The sequence below is a fragment of the Ceratotherium simum genome, chromosome 2, assembly GCF_057802395.1.
Source record: "Ceratotherium simum simum isolate JZ-2026a chromosome 2, ASM5780239v1, whole genome shotgun sequence".
Taxonomy (NCBI): Eukaryota; Metazoa; Chordata; class Mammalia; order Perissodactyla; family Rhinocerotidae; genus Ceratotherium; species Ceratotherium simum.
The window spans coordinates 1163343-1178789 of NC_141901.1; the positions used below are offsets into that span (position 1 = coordinate 1163343).

General features: G+C 50.2%; 1 protein-coding gene across 3 annotated transcripts in view; it reads right to left on the reverse strand.

Annotated features, from left to right (window-relative positions):
* The window catches only part of PIK3C2B (phosphatidylinositol-4-phosphate 3-kinase catalytic subunit type 2 beta), a 62356-nt gene extending 53421 nt beyond the window's left edge, over positions 1–8935 (reverse strand). The window contains exons 1-2 of one of the 3 annotated variants that reach the window (XM_087436933.1): positions 8581–8933; positions 1461–1693 (exon numbers count right to left, since the gene is read on the reverse strand). The gene's annotated coding sequence lies outside the window, so the exon portion shown is untranslated. Of the gene's footprint in view, positions 1–1460; positions 1694–8580 lie in introns of all 3 variants that reach the window. The other 2 variants (XM_087436943.1, XM_004425134.3) reach the window with 2 other exon arrangements.
* Positions 8936–15447: the final 6512 nt, after the last annotated feature.

A 15447-nucleotide genomic window follows, 5' to 3' on the forward strand; every position in this document is an offset into this window, starting at 1 on the left:
GACCAGGGTGGGAAAAGAAATGGGCACCCGCTCTCATCTTTCAGCCCAGAAAAAAACACTCAAACCACCACCAAACAACCGATACTCATTTACACAGGGGCTACTCATTTACAGAGGGGCTACTCATTTATACAGGGGCGTCAGAGGCCCAGGTGTCAGTCCATCCTAGGGACATTTGCATTTAAAAAGCAGAGTCTGAGGAGAGGAGAGCACAACCCAACCTATTCTGGAAGTGGTGAGGAAGGAACGGTCCACGAAGAGGGGGCAGGTGGCGCTCTGGTGCAGGCCTTGCCTCTCCATGGCCTCCCCTGGTCTCAGCTCCTGAGCCGGAGAATCTCCTGCCCCTCTCCAGAACACAAGTCCCCCAGTGCTGTCCATCAGGCAGCTTGTCCCTTTAGGTCACTGACCCCTCCAAACCCTGGTCTTGGCTATCGTTTGCCCAGCCTGACGCAGGTGGCCACCAGGCCTTCCCCAGTAGCCATGCAGTTCCTCTACACTCTTCCTGGTAGCAGACTGGAAGGACATCCTGCTCCAGGGTCAGCCAAGGACATTGACCCAGGAGGAGACCAAGGATTCCATTTTGCCCAGGTCAAAGGAGAAACCCCATTTGGGATGCAGGGCCTTAAGGGGGAACTGAGAAATGAGATCCCCCTGAGATGGCCTCTCAGTGTCCAGAATCCCCAAACCACAGGGAAGGGGATACCTAGACTGGGAAGCAGGCAGCGGGCAGTGGTCCTGATGGTGCCAGAGCACAGGGGATCCCAGCCAGGACCCCCGCCTCAGCCTGGTCACCCCTAGACTTGTCCCCGCTCCTCTGCACACACAGCCTGGTGTAGACTCCCCATGCCCTATTTCCCTGCCCCACCTGGCTCTTAGGGCCTCAAAGCCATGGGTGCAGCTGGAGGCACCCTTCTCTTCCTCCTGCTTTCTCTCTCTTCTCTTTCCACCCCAACTCAAGAGCCTCAGAAGCCTTCCCTGGTCAACACCTTCAAACTTCCTTACTTCTTTTCTCTTCAGTGTCTCCTAACACTCTGATGCTGTGTGTGTGACACAAGGGATTAAAGTGGTGGCCCTGGTATCTGGGGCACAAGAACAACACATCTGCCTTAGATGGCGTTAAAACAACCATTTTGCATCTCTGTGTATGGAGTGGGTAAGCAGACTTACTTTCTAAGTAGGAAGTGACCTGGGGTGGGGCAGTAGAGCAAGGAATCGTGTTAGCTGGCTTTGGCGTTGCCCCGTACACGCCCTGATGCCATTCTCCCATCACTTATGCCCTACTTTGCACAGGAAGGTCCCAAGGGAGACAGTGGTCTCTCTAAGACATAGCCCAAGTCCGTGCCCGGCAAGGGGGACACTCAGCAGAGGGACGGAGGAGCTGCCCACAGGCGCAGTGTGGCACGCTCTCATCCCACCAGCCCCATCCTCCTGGGGCCCTTGCCCATGTGACCCTCACTCACGTCCACCAGGGTAGCAGAGTCAGGCCATTCTGATCAGCGGGGATCAGCCAACATGCTTGCAGCTGGATGAGTGCAGCCAGGGTGTGACCATCCGTGCAGGCATCTCAGAGCTAACGTTCCATAGGCACCTTGCTGCAATTCCATAGCAACGCATGCAAACACCACTGTAGGGTCTGTTGAGGCAGTACCTCCAGGGATATGTCCACTGTCGCGACTGGAGTCAGGGTATCACACTTTGTTTTGGTGGAAGGGAAAGAGGAGAAGGGAGACGGAGGGGGAGCAGAGAGGGAGGCTAAGTGAACATGAGCATCACAGAAATAGAAGGAAGGAAACAGGCCTTTCTCGCCCCCCACCCCGCCCAGTATTTTGTGCCAAGTACTGTCTTGTTTAATCCTCACAACAGTCCTTAAGTGTGGATGTTATTATCCTTATTTTATGAATGAGGAAACTAGAAAATAGGAAAGGGAATCAGTAATTTGCCCAAGGTCACACAACTAGTAAGCGATAGAATCAAGAGTTAAACTGAAACTCATTTGAGGCCAAAATTCAGCCTTTTCCCCATCCTGCCCTGGAGACCGAGGCACACAGCATTTTACCAAATGTTCAAGCTGATACTGGTGATTATTCAGGTACACCCCCTACTCTAAACCAAGAAGCTTGGTTTAATGTATACTTAGTGAACTAAGTTCTCCCAGAACACAAACTCCAGAAGGACAGGATTTTGTGTCTTCTTCACCGCCGTACTCTGAGGAGGGCGTCAGGCACCTGGTGAACACTGGGTGCAGAACGAGTGAATAAACGGATGAATAAAAGAGAAAACACAGGGCCGGCCCCATGGCTTAGCAGTTAAGTGCACGCGCTCCGCTGCTGGCGGCCCGGGTTCGGATCCCGGGCACGCACCAACGCACTGCTTCTCCGGCCACGATGAGGCCGCGTCCCACATACAGCAACTAGAAGGCTGTGCAACTCTGACATACAACTATCTACTGGGGCTTTGGGGGAAAAAATAATAAAATAAAAATAAATAAATAAATAATAAATTAAAAAAAAAAAAATAAAGAGAAAACACAAACTCCTTCAATGGCTCTGGCCAGATCAGATCACTTTCAGTTCACGTCTTTCACCACCCACCCTATCCCCCATCCCCCCTCAGTTCCTGCTCATTGTTCAAATCTCAGCTAACATTTAATTTCTTCAAGAAGTCGGACCACCCCCAATGCCCCACTTAGGAGTTCTCAAAGTATGCCATAACGTCCCCCACCACAGCCTACTTACTGGTCTGTATCCTCTACTCAACAATGAGTTTTGGGAGGCTCTCTGTCCTAGTCAATGAAAGTACCTAAAGTCATTAGGAAACACTGAAAACACATTTGCTGAATGAATGAATAAATGAATGAATGAGTTATTTTCTTCTTCTTCTTCTTCTTCTTCTTCTTCTTCTTTTTGGTGAGGAAGATTGGCCCTGAGCTACCATTTGTGCCAATCCTCCTCTATTTTGTATGTGGGTTGCTGCCACAGCATGGCCTGATGAGCAGTGTGTAGGTCCACGCCTGGGATCCAAACCTGCGAACCCCAGGCTGCCAAAGCAGAGCACACGAACTTAACCACTACACCACCAGACCGGCCCTGAATAACTTATTTTCAAACATCATCTGACAGACTCGTATTCCTTTGAGATCATATCTTTCCACAGATGGCTTTAAGAACCCTTTCTGCTGTCGCCTGGCTCTTGGGGAGGCCCCCCCTCATTCAGAACTTGGGCCTGGCTGATACTGTTTTCTCAGCACAGCGCAGGAGCACCAGTTCTGGAGGCACCCTTCTTGGGTGCAAGCTTTGGCTCTTCTCTAATGAGCTGCACAACCTTAGGCACGTTTCTTAATCTCAGTTTGAATCTAAACCTCAGCTCTCCCGGGGCCGGCCTGGTGGTGCAAGTGGTTAAGTGCGCACGCTCTGCTGCAGTGGCCCGGGGTTCGCCGGTTCGGATCCCGGGCGCACACCAACACACTGCTTGGCAAGCCATGCTGTGGCGGCATCCCATATAAAGTGGAGGAAGATGGGCACAGATGTTAGCCCAGGGCCACTCTTGCTCAGCAAAAAGAGGAGGATTGGCAGATGTTGGCTCAGGGCCGATCTTCCTCACAAAAAAATAAAAATAAAAAAATAAACCTCAGCTCTCCCAAATGTAAAGGGGAAAGAGACGATTTCATCATCACCCATGTCCTCCAGAGTTGGGGAGAGGGGAAATCATGACGTCTGAAAAACTACAAGTAGACAGACACTCCACGCCCGTGGCTATCCTTACTCATCACGTGTTCTTGCCTTTCTCAGTACCTGAACTGTTGCTCATGGCTCCTTTGTGCCTTCATTGTTGGGACCACCTGCAACAGCAGGGTCAAAATTGCACTTCAGAGAATTTGCCAACTCTTTGGAACCACTCTATCTTTAACCAAGTCTCCTGTCAGGGAACTGTATCCATCTTTTCTTTTAAGTAAAAAAAAGGAGGGGCCGACCTAATGACACAAGCGGTTAAGTGCGCGCGCTCCGCTGCGGCCGCCCGGGGTTCACCGGTTCAGATCCCGGGCGCGCACCGACGCACTGCTTGTCAAGCCATGCTGTGGCGGTGTCCCATATAAAGTAGAGGAAGATGGGCACGGATGTTAGCCCAGGGCCAGTCTTCCTCAGCAAAAAGAGGAGGATTGGCAGATGTTAGCTCAGGGCCAGTGTTCCTCAAAAAAAAAAAAAAAAAAAAAAAAAGGAAATCTGTCTTCCTGAGTCTAGAGTAGAAATCTGACATCCATGGCTATAAAGTTTTTGGGAAAATATAGTTGCATTCTCCTAGCTTCCCATAACATCCAATTTCCAAACGATCTCTCCTTTCTTGGTCAGAATTAAATGCCCTCTACTGATGCTACTGGTCACTTTAACTTCCTTTAACCCTTAGAAGACATAACAGCATGGCAAGTCAGGATGTGACAGACACTCTGCTTCAGAAAGCAGGGCTCTGAGAAATGTCTCAATAGAGGAAGGTCTTCATCATTACTCTTCTCTGGGTTCTAGATTAGTCTGAGACTTGAGACAAGAAGAGCTCATATCTATTTCTTCTATCTAGCAAGGCAAACTGCAGTACTTCCTCAAAATGGAATTTCCTTGGTTCTCTATTTTTCCCTCACCCTTATGCCTTCTGGTTTGCTGCCAAGGGTACCAACTAGACTAAGATAGAAAGAGAGAAAGACTTGGCTGGAGAGGATGCCCCCACACAAGCTTATTCCTGGTGAGCCTGGCTTAGCCAGGCCCCAGGCACGGGGAACCAGCCCCGTGTGTGGAGCAGCTCTCACGCCTGCTACCCACCTCCACTGTGGGGAGGATATAGGGAGAGGAGACGAAGCAGAACCTAACCTCCAGGACAGGACCCACGGGGACAGAGACTTAGAAGGAGGCACAAAGCATAGTAGGAAGAACTGCTGAGAAGAAAAGAAACTACTGCCAGGAGATTAGTCTCACGATGACTAGGTTTGGCTAGGGTTAAGAGAGAAAGGTCCAGGAAGTAGGGAGTTGAACAATGTTTTCAAGAAGGAAAGTGGCAGGAATGATCAAGTTAAGGTGGAAGGACAACAGTTTCCAAAGAGGCAAATGATCTGTGGCTTCTCTTCGAAATATCCGGGAGCCTCTGCAGGGTGAGACTTTCTACGGGAAGTTTCACAGAGGGTAAGGAGTGAATTGCTAAAGATCCCTTCAGCCACAGGCTCTGCATTCTGCCTCAGGACCACTGAGAACCTCTCTCCTCTTCCTTCTCTACACCTTGAGGGCCTCTGCCCCAAAGCACAAATGGTGTCTTCTGTATCCTAAATCTTTTTAACCGGGAGGAGATTTGGGGTGAGTGAATTACATCATCAATGTTCTGAGAGAAGAGAATTTCCCAACAATGAAGCCCCTGATAGGGTCGACACTCGAAGGATAGGTCCTTTCACTGGTCATACCCCACAGTGTAAAGTTCCAGCATTGCTAGTCACCGGGTGACCTAGGGAGAGTCACTTCTTCTCAGGGAAATGATCTCCAAGGTCCTTTCCAGTTCTAACACTTTATGTGATCACAGGAAATGCAAGAATAGTCTCCTTTCATTTTATAAAACAGACACAAAATAAAGCAAAGCAAAAGATTTGCCTCAATTTTCCCTGGACCCCCCAAGTCCCAAACCTCTTATTAGAGTTGCTGAGAAGGTGGCAAAATTACTTGATTTGATTATTCCTAGTCTTCTCCTTACCCTGAAGGTAGGGATATGAATGAGGAAGCAGAGAAAGGCCAGTGAGGCAGGAGCCCAAGGAAATCACACACATGTGCCTGGACCCTCAAACAACTGGGAGTTAAGGAGGTGCTATGCTGGACTGGGGCTGGCTGGAGGAAATCTGTCCTCCTGGGCCCCTGTCCTTAATAAGTGTATTATCTAAGGTATACCCTAGTCTGGTGACATCTCATGGGCATTCAAGTCAAGGAATCCAGTATGAATGAATTGTGCGACTCTGCTGTCCCTTTCTCTTCTCCCAAGACCCAGTACGTCCCTGACAGTGGCATCAAGGTTATAAGCACAGGGTCTGGAGTGAGACCCCTCCTCTGTCATTTACCAGCTGGGTGACATCAGTAAGTGTTGGCTATTATATTATTTGCCAGCTCAGCACTATCCTGTCTACAGACAGTAGTCAGACTTTGGGGGGAGTATGTCCCTCCTCGATTCCCTACAAATACCATTAAGCAGCCTTTCCTTCTCTCCCATTTCCCATCCTTTCAACCCTTTTTAAAGAGAAATACTCAAGGAATAGTTACCTTGGTATTTTCACGTCACTCTTCCCTTTGCCACAAAGGAAAAGTTCTGGAACATTCTCTATTCCATATCCCTTTCCTCCCACCCACCCCCATCCCTGCCAGCTCTCCCTCTCTTGTCACTAGAGGCTAAACTCAGGATGAATAACCAACACTTGTATAGTACTCTGCAGTTTTCAGAGTGCTTTTGCATAAATGATTTTATTCAGTTCAGGGTAAGCAGTATATGTCTTCCTTAAAACAATCCTGTGAGCCAAGGATATTATTTTTTCCTCCATTTTACAGATACGCAAACTAAGTCTTAGACAGGTTCATGCAGCTAGGAAGAAAGTCACACCAGGACTAAAGCCAGGCCTCCTGACACTGAATCCACCCATCGTTTTCTCTACTACACCACCTTACCACGTCCAAGTTCACATCTTGGGAGCACGAGGAGCCTGAAGTTTATGGCCAGTTACAAACCCCCAAAGGGAACAGAGACCCCTCATTTTTCTCCCTGCCAGCCCCAGCAGGGCTGTCCAGGCTGAAGGGCCACAGACATGAGACACCTGCAAAGAGCCAGGCCCGGGTGGGGTGAGGGAACCACAGGCCCACAAGGGTGTGGAGTATCTGCCAGAGCGCCACTAGGTCACGGCAAAGACCGCAGGCATTCCAGGCCATGGGGGAGGCCCAAAGGAGCACCCCAGGGAAAAGCTGGAGCCTTCCTCACCCCTGCACACTCCTGGGCCTCCTTCACATGCTTCCAGGGAGAGGGAAGTGGACAGGCTCCCCTCTGGCCAGGGCTGAGAGCTCATCAGATTCGGACACGCACGCCCATGCACACTCAACAGTCAATTCAGACCACGAAAATCAAACCTCGGCTCACCCACAGGCCAAAGGAGAGGCAGGCACAGCCTCAGTCCAGGGCTCCGGCTCAGAGCCACCATCTCCTCAGACACTAGCTGCCAGGCAGAGCTATAAAATGTGCCTCGACTTAATTTTTCCATGGACACAATCCCAGATGGGACTGCCAGGCTCTGGAGGAGCTGCAGTTCCGAGGCCTCATCACCTCTCTGCTCTGGATCCACAGCTGGAGCTGGGAAGGAGGAGTATTTGGGGGTCAGGTTTGCCACCCCTGGGCCACCTCTCTTCCAATACCTTTCCAAGGCCTAGTGCAGCAACAGAGTAAGTGTTCACTGTGCCGCTGATACTGGGTTGGAATTCAGTGCAAATTGCTTACATCTGCTTGGCCACGTCCCAGACAGTCAGGTAGTTTAGTTTAGAGAGAGAAGGAGGGGCAGTGTTGGCCCACTTCTGGAAGCCTGGGTAGCTGTGTGCTGAAGAATCTGGTGTCACACTGGGACCAGCCAGCCCATGGCACAAAATTCTCCAACAGAATTGAGAAAAACATACCGGCAGCCAGAGACAATAGATTCCATCCGAGGCATGGCTGGTGGGACTGGAGCAGGGAAGTCACAAAGACCCCAAAAGGGGGTGGAGACGGAAGGAGAGAAGGTTGGCCTGAAGCAGCAAGAGCATATTTTTCACACACACACACAATACCAGCCAACTAGGGTGTGTGCACTAACTAACCTCATACATTTGGTAACCTTTTTGCACAATCCAGGAGCCTGCCAAGCCCCTGGGCTCCCCACCCCACCCCACCCCAGCTTGGCAGCCTCCCTGGGGCTTCCTGCTGCCACGATTGCTCCCCAACATCAAAGCTACCGCTGTCGGGAGCTGAAAATGAGAGACAAGTACAGGCCAGGAGAGCAGCGCCTCCACCGAGGGCCCGGGCCTGAGGGTCCCTCTCCCAAGCTTTCTCCTTCTGCTGCAGTATCCTTATAAGGGAGAAGCCAAGTCTACCACCCGTCCGGCTAAAAAACCTATATATTCCCAAGGCTGACTTTTCACCCACTGCAAGAGAAAGCAGCACCCCCACCCCCCACCCCCCACTCCAGGGCAGATTTTGCTTTTTATTTCTCATCTTAAACAAACAAACCCTCAAACCATTGGTTGGTTCAGATCGCCTTGCAGTTGGGAGCCAGGAAGTGCGTTTGGAGGGAAAGGGGTGGGCAAGGGGTGCCGGCGGCCCGAGACGGCTCGAGCAGGGTGGCGGTGTGGGTGGGCAACCTGCTCGGCGCCGCGGGCCGGAGCTCCCCATCCACGGCGTCCGTGGCTCGGCCCGCTGAGGACCCTCGCCTCCTTCCATTGTTGCACCTCCGCTGTTGCCATGTTGGAGGGACAGCTCCGGCCCTGCGCCCCTCCACTCGGAGGGCAATCGGCAGACCCCGGGCGTGCGCTCTCGGCTGGGCGCGCGTCCTACCTGTGCTCCCGGCAGGCTTCCCTGCAGGACCCGACGTGTCGTGTGCTCGGCGACGTGGGCTGCTCGCTCCGCGGCTCCAGGCGGCACCGGCACCCGCGTGAGTCGCCGCGCACGCCTTCTTCCGCGCCGCTCCCTCTCTGGCTGCACGCGGCGAGCGCCGGCCTGGGGTCCCAGGGCAGCCGGTTGCAGGAAGGGCGCAAGGACCAGCTCGGAGGGGAAAGTCCTCTCGGCCAGGAGCGTGCGCGAGCCCGCAATCAGGCAACCCCGGGCGAGACAATAGCGGGAGCCGCGGGCGAGCGCGGAGAAGCCATCTCCCGGACACCCCGCGCACTGCACGGAGCCGACGCCCGCAGACCCGCCCGGACAGGCAGCGCCGGCCGCTCCAGCCGCACGCCGACTCGGCCGCGAGCGGAGGGCGGGGCGGGCGCTGGAACCCGGGCCGCCCTGCCCTCCCCGCCCCTCCTCCCTTCCCTCCCTCCCCACCCTCCTGCCAGCGCGCGGGGGAAGAGAAACGCGCTGGCGGCGAGTTGTGCTTTGGCAACCCAAGAGCCAAGGTTTCCACTTCCCAGTTGGGTGAGGGGGTTTGCAGATGGTCGTTACTTTTCCCTGCTGGAACCCCTGCTCTGTCAGATGAATGCTAAATCATCCTGCTGGAAATGACAGTTTTGAGGTCCAGTATCGGTTTGAGGAATTTCCCCCATCATTACGATAACGGTGCTGGAAAGAGCCCCTACCTCGAGGGCGGAGGTGGCGAAGCTGTCGTGGCCCTTTGCACGCTCAGCCTCATTCGTTTTTCGTCCGACCTGAGCCCCAGAGAATAGCAATCAACAACCCGAGGGGGGAGGGGAGGTAGAGGATCCTCCAACCCAACTACTGCAAGAAAAAAAAAAACCCTCTTTCAAACAGTGTATTTAAAATTTTGACTCTAAGTATCTTTCTTTGAGCAGTGGTCTCCAGGAGAATTTTCCTAGGCTCCACCCAAAAGAAACCAATAGTTGGCCAGCCCCTCATTTGCATTTGGTTTACATAATAACTATGATCTCTGATCCGTGAACCTTGTCCTCCCCCAGGGCCCTCCGTCTGTTTTTCTTGCCAGACTGTGGAGATCAGCACCTGGTTCTCAGCCTCCCTTCTCCACAGTCCCCTTCAGGTATCCAGGGTCTCAAGACTCCCAGGGGCCCTCAGGTGCCCAGGACCCCCAGTCAGGGTTCCTGTGGAAACATCTGCCAACCGTCTCCTTTCCTGGTCTCAAGGAAATATTTGTAAAAATGCGACTATTCCACTCTGTTCACTAGCGTTTTTTTAAAAAGACAGAAGTGTCAGAAAGGACTTTTTAAATGATATGGGGCCTTTTAAAATTTCCTCATTACTATGAAACTCTGCAACAACCCCGAACAGAGTTCTTAGTTTCACAGAATTATAGAATTGGAAGAGACTCCAGAGCTCAATGAGATGATAACTATTTATTATGGGGAAGGCAACTTGAATAACCAGAGGAAATCCTACATAAGGGAGAAAGAAATATAAAAAGTGAGTTCACTGTTCAGTAGGATTTCTTGGCATATTGTTTTGTTCTCATATAAGATGAAATCTGGGCAAATGCAAAGGACCCTTCATTGCAGGCAACGGTGGAGAGACAGTGGGAGGACAAGCTGGTGAGTGGGGAGACAGATTTGTGTTTCTTCTCTCTGCCGGAGATGTGACCTTGGGTAATCCACCTCACCCTCTGGGCATTGGTAATAACAGCAGCTTCACTTACCACTCAGAGCTGTGAGGATCAAATGAGAGAATGTGCGTGAACCATTGTGATAACTATAGACAGCTTGCTCATATATCACAATATATATCACATACCATAATGTGAGGATGATCCTATTCCTGATCCTCAAGAGCCACGGGGATGAAAACATGCATTCATTCACTCACTCATTCCCCACTTGTTCACAATACAAACATCTATGACAGCTCACTCTGTGCCTGTCCTCAGACTAAGCTCAGGAGCCAGAGAACAGATGAGCAGAGGGCCACCAGTGGTTCAGTGTTGCTGGAGTGACAAGTCTGAAGAGGAGAGCTAACAGGAACAGGCCCGGGTCCCTGGATTGAGGATCATATCAAAGGCTTTATAATGCATCTTGGTAGGGAGAAAAATTTGTGTTATAAGAGAAGCCAGGGCATGCCAAAAACGTTTAGATTTTGTCCTATAGGTGAGAGAGCACCCTGGGTGTAGATGAGAGGAGCCGAGAGTGGCATCATCAGAAAACGCAGTCTGGCAGATTACCCCGGAGGGTATGGAAGGTGCACTGCATGTCCTCCACTTGCCCCTCCAGATCCACTTGTGGCCCTCTGGCTTCCTAGCAGGGGTTGGCCAACGGGGAGCCAGGGCAGGAGATTCAGAGGAGGGAGGTCAGGGAGGTTAGGATATTATTCCCCAGGATCCCTCTCTTTGGGGTCACTGTGGGCTGGCTGCCACCCTCAACCAGAGATGACAGCTCCCTCCAGGTGGTTCCTTCTCCCTCTCTCTCACTTTCCCTCCTTCTAATTCAGATAATCACTCTCTTCCTTTGACTTTTCAGGCCTAGGGGTGGCAACTTGCTTTCCTGCTGGCCCCAGTATACTGCACACTATTCCTTCTGGTTTTCCTATACCTGACGACCCTTTGTAAATTGACTCTTTTTTCTTTTAAACTTTCCTCAAATGACTCCTCAAATTGGACTGTGCCATTTGCTTCCTGCCAGGACCTGATACAGCTTGGGAGTACAGGCTGGGAACTCAACAAGCACCAAGGATACATCCGGAGTGCAAGGTAGGGAATTTCCTCACTGTACCAGGGCTGGGTAGTGGGCATGAAAAGGAAAGGACAGATACAAGAGACTGTTAGGAAGTCAGATGGATACCATTTTTTAAGATATTGAATGTAAAGAATTGGGAAGGGGGAGGAATCTAGAATTACTCCCCACTTGATGCCTTAGGAATTGGTGGCAGGTGGTGCCATTCACTAAATGAGGGACAACAGTAAGACAGGCCTCAGGTGTTGGGGGAGAAAGCATGAGTTTCATTTTGGACATGCTGGGTTTGAGGTGTCTGTGGAATGTCTAGGTGGGGATGTCTAGTGGACAGTGGATTCATGAAACTAACTCAAAGTAGAGGTGTGGACGAATGATATCAATTTTGAATCCTTCGGGTTAGAGGTGGTCAATGAAATTATGGGCATCTGAGATCCCCCAGGTGGGCATATAGAGGAAGGAAGAGAACTGCCAAAGAAATCCAGAAGAAACAACCAAATTGATAGGAGAAAAACTGAAACCACAGAGTGTCCAAAAGGAGGCTGGGAGAGAGTGTCAGGAAAGGGTGTTGGGATAACACACAAGTGCAACAAGGACGTCCAGGAGGGCAGGGCTGAAAATGCCCTTTGGATTGACAAGAAAGTCACTGGTACCCATGGTGTGAGAACATTCATGGTTAAACCAGGCTCCGGTGGACTAAAGAGTAAAAGAGACACACGACTGTAGACCACTCTTTCTAGAAGCTTGGCAATGAATGGGAAAGAGAAATATAAGAAGTGAATGCGGGAAGGCAGGATCAAGGGGAAGATTTCTGTTATGTTTTTTCTTTTTCAGATGGCAAGGCTCAAACATACTCATATGCGGAGGGGAAAGACCAAGGAGGGACAGAGATGGTTAATGAAAATGTCCTCGAGGACAGCGATCCAGACATCCAGGGTGGAGTTCCTTGGGTATCTTTGAGAAGAAGGGCACACAGCAGATGCGTTTGTAGATTGGCAGACCCAGAGTTAGAAGTGGAGAGAACTGGTTGCTACCTGACAGTCTCTAAGCAATCTCCTGAGAGAGAAGGGGTCAAGATGGGGTTGAGGACTTAAGAAAAGTGGTTAAGGTTAAAGTAGCTGCTGGAAGGAATGAGAGTGGTGGCTTCTTAGAGAAATGGAATTACCAGCAGAGTCCAGGATACAACTGGGATCGGAGATTCTCACATATAGTGGCTACAATCTGAATATTTTCATCATTGTCTCCTGCAGCCCTGGGAAGCCCAGGGGTAGAATGTTACATCAGGGTTGGGGGTGCAGGATCGGTACAGTTGAAGGATAAAGGGGGAAGAGGGCTCCTGACAAGAGAAGGTGCCCAAGGAGGGCCGTGGAGCCAAGGCAAGGCTGTGACTCTGGAAGACGGCAGTCAAGGCACCAGGCTACCTCTCCCCTTGCTGCCCTCAGTCTTTACCCCACCCCCCAGCCAGAGTGATCTTTCCAAAGCAAACATCTGCTTCCCTTGCTTAGAATCAGCTAGCATGTAAGCTCCATGAGGGCAGGGATTTTTTGCTTTGGCTTTTAAACTTCTGTATTCCCAGAGCCTAGAACAGTGCCTGGCACATGGCATGCGCTCAATAAAATGTGTCAAATGAATGAATGGATGGCTCCACACAGCTCTTCAAGTTCAAACTCCTTAAGAAAGTCTACAAGGCCTCTCTCAGTCTGGCCCTTGCTTTCCACTCTAGCCTCAGAGGACAGGGACTTTGTCTTGCCCTCCTTGTGTCCTCAGAAGAGCACCTGCCATGGGTAGGCATTCAATAAATGTGGGTCAAATGAATAACTCCCTCTGCATTCCGATGAAACTCCAATGAAATATTTAGTGAATGAGTGCGTGAATGAAGACCTGGGTTTATTTTACAGGAAGAGAGACAGTGACCAGGCTAGACAATGCGGGGCTTGAGAATTTCAGATTTCGATGGTAATAGCAAGAACTAGTTACTAGTCAGGGAGCAAGTGGTTGAAATGGACGCGAGGAGAAGGGGATTGAAATCTGTTTACCTGTGCTGCGTTCTCTCAGGGCTCGCTCGGGGCTCGGGCTAATCTGTAAGAAAAATCCAAACTAAAATTGAAAAAGGCAATGTTTGTACCATTTTCATTTAAAGATCCTTTCAGGGCCCGGCCCCGTGGCTTAGCGGTTAGGTGCGTGCGCTCCGCTGCTGGCAGCCTGGTTTCAGATCCCGGGTGTGCACCGATGCGCCGCTTCTCTGGCCACGCTGAAGCCGCGTCCCACATACAGCAACTAGAAGGATGTGCAGCTATGACATACAGCTATCTACTGGGGCTTTGGGGGAAAATAAATAAATAAATAAATAAATAAATAAATAAATAAATAAATAAATAAAGATCCGTTTGTAGACTTCCTTTAGAAAGATTCAAATATCTTTGAAAGATGAAGGCAATTAGAGATGGGGTGGGGATGCTCTGTCAGTATTTGGTAGTTGATTGACTTCTTCACCCCATTGCCTCTTACAGGCTGTGAACTCAGTCCTGCTTCTCTATACCTTTGCAATAACCCAGGGCATCTGAGGGCTGCCTTGTTCAGGGAGCATTTACCCCAGTGTCGGAGCTCTTGATGCTATGCAAGATTCTTGGGCTCCCTGTGTTCTCAGAGAGGAGGGCGGTGGGAAAGAGGTTGGAGGGCTCACCAGAAGCCCAGACTGCTCTCAGTTTGGAGTTATTAGGCCCAAAATACCAAAGGAGACTTCTCAAAACAATTTCTCTGTACCATCTTCCCAGTACCTTGTAAAGTCTCAACTCCACAAAGACTATACAGTGATGATGGACTCCTGGGTCTCTGAGTAGACAGCTACGCTTGGTGTTGGTTTGGGGAGGCCTGGGAAAAGCCTCTCGAAATTAAACCTTTTCCAGTGGCCTAAAATTCCACCATTGGAGATGTGTTTTCTGGCTCTTCAATGCAATTATATTCAACTCACAACTATCCCTGTGCTAGATACCCAGCCATGCACCATAAGGACACTCAGGATGAGGAAGACAAGACCTCACCATCTAAGAAGGTTCCCCCCAGTCCCTGTTAAAACACAGTTACCGCTCCAAGGTGCAAACACTTAAGATTAACGCTTGCCAGCTGGAAAAAGAATACTGTGTCAGGGTCCCGGCAACAAACGGGGCCACTGAGAGGGCAAGAAGGTGAGAGAACTGCAAAGAGAACTTTGTTGTTCCACAACTTTTCCCAGCTCTGATACCGGGTTGATTGTGATTTTCAAAGACAGGTGAGTCTGACGAGTAGCAGGGTACAAAGCATCCCGTTAAAAATTAGTGGGGGAAATTAAGAACTAGGAGGCGTGGGCCCCAAATATAGAATCTGTGAATTTAGACTGCCCTCTAGTGGGAGAATTAAGTTCAACAGTCTATGTGAAGTGATAGGCCTCAAGAAGCTCTAGGAAAATTTTCACGCTCAACAAGGCACAAGATAGCACATCTGATGGTGTTTGTAATGCAGCATAGAAAAAGCAGATCCAGTTCATGCTGCCTCAGGTGGAACTGTGCAATGTTAACAAGGCAAACTTGCAATTCAACTTTCAAACTTTGCCATTGCCTATACGATACAATTATTCTCCCCAGTTGGGAATAAACCCGGTCGGCTGTCTCTAATCTGGCACCTCCTCTCTCTCCCTCCCTCCATTCCAGTCAGATTAATTTATTCATCATCCCCCAAACACAACGCACCCACCGCACCCCCTTTCCGTCCAGACTTACCAGCTTCCTTCCCACTGTGCCTAGCTCACCGCCATGGAAATAGTAGGTACTCTGTAAGCAATTGGATGGGTTAATCCCATTCAGTCCATTTAATGTTAAGCAGCTGGTTTATTATCCTGAGGGAAAGGGAATACAAATGTACAACGTAACAAAGCCATTGGGCAGGGAAAAAACTGGAAGACCCCTTTATTCTTGCCCCTTTAGAGAGCCTGGGCAGACATCGTCCTTAAAAAAGAAAAAAGTTAAGTAGAATACATTTTCACATCTCATTCATAAAATCAGAGCAAGAAGTTTTTCTTATCTAACACAGTGAGTGCTCAAGAAATGTC